Raw genomic sequence first — 1,195 nt, 5'->3', positions numbered from 1 at the left:
TCCAACTTCACCTCTCGCCCATTCAAATGCGGGTTGGGACTCCAGGGGAGTGACAGCGGGCTATTGGGAACAGCATAAAGGCAGACATGCTTCCCTAAAAAAGGAGAAAAGGTAGTTTAACTCCTGTTTCTAGCTGTTAATTCCCAAGAGGCTGTTTCTTCCTGGTAATCCCAGAAAAGGAGGAGGGAGGGGTGGGGTTGTCTTATTGTCTTTAAATCCGGGGCAAAGCAGAACTGTTTCCCAGGGTTTTCAGAAGCTATGTAGCTCTAGGCCCAGCAGGTAGTGGATTGGAACCACAGCAACTTCCTGGTCAGCAGCCCACGCATTCAGCGCAGCACCCCCTGCGCCCCAGGTTTCTGACGCGCGGCTGCGAAAGATTGACAGCATCGAGTGGAGGGAATGCAGGGGGCGGACTGCAGCGCTAATGGGAGGAGCCGCTGGCGAGGCGAGCTGGCTGATGACGTGACCCTCACGTGACCAGGAGTCGACGTGTGCAGAAGTCCTTCTAGTCCTGGGCCTGCTTCCCCGTCGCAGCTTCTTGTTGCCGGAGCAGTCAAGTGGCCCGGATCCCTTCAGGTTGTTGAAGGTGGGTGCTGGAGGGTCCCTGGGGTCGGAAGCAGGGAAAAGAAAGGAATTGAGTCGGTATTACGTTCCCTACACGACTGCTTTGCCAAACTCCCCCTTGGGGCAGGAAATTTTGGGCTGTTTTGGTCGGAAGGGTATAAAAGGCGGGAGGTGGAGGTGGGGGTAATCAAGTGAGCTTTCCTCTAGAAATGTAGGGGCAATTTGGAAATAACTTCTCCTACTCCCTGTAGGGAAATGGGGTGGAGGTGGGTGGGGGAGGGGAAGGGGTTGCCTTCGGAGAACGGAGTCTGGGAGCGCGGACTAGGACGAGGGAAACTTTAGAAGAACGAGGCCTGGAATCATGCGAGTCGCCCGTGATGCAGATACTAGGCCGTTCACCAGGCACGCCTGTCTGTCTGCAGGAATCTTGGTCTTTTGGGCGCGGCACAAACCAAGGTGAGGAAAGGGAGAAAGATCCTGTGGATCCTTGCAGGTCAGTATAAGAACGCAATTGCCTCCCTGTCCCCTGGGGTGGAGGTGGGCGTGAATGACACCACAACACATTTTGAGAGTCGCCACAGATTCTCCCCTATCCTGATTAGTCTGCAACGGAAATGGAGCGGGGAGGGGG

General features: G+C 55.4%; 1 protein-coding gene across 1 annotated transcript in view; it reads left to right on the top strand.

The window, feature by feature from the left end:
* The first annotated feature begins 488 nt into the window (after nt 1-488).
* TCEAL8 (transcription elongation factor A like 8) overlaps nt 489-1,195 on the top strand; it is a 2,194-nt gene continuing 1,487 nt past the window's right edge. Inside the window, exons 1-2 of the mRNA XM_045290600.1 lie at nt 489-586; nt 987-1,057. The gene's annotated coding sequence lies outside the window, so the exon portion shown is untranslated. The remainder of the gene's footprint in view (nt 587-986; nt 1,058-1,195) is intronic.

This window comes from Echinops telfairi, unplaced genomic scaffold (assembly GCF_000313985.2).
Source record: "Echinops telfairi isolate 266 unplaced genomic scaffold, ASM31398v2 ScPeMD7_44;HRSCAF=162, whole genome shotgun sequence".
Taxonomy (NCBI): domain Eukaryota; kingdom Metazoa; phylum Chordata; class Mammalia; order Afrosoricida; family Tenrecidae; genus Echinops; species Echinops telfairi.
This window is presented reverse-complemented; position numbering and strand designations above follow the sequence as displayed.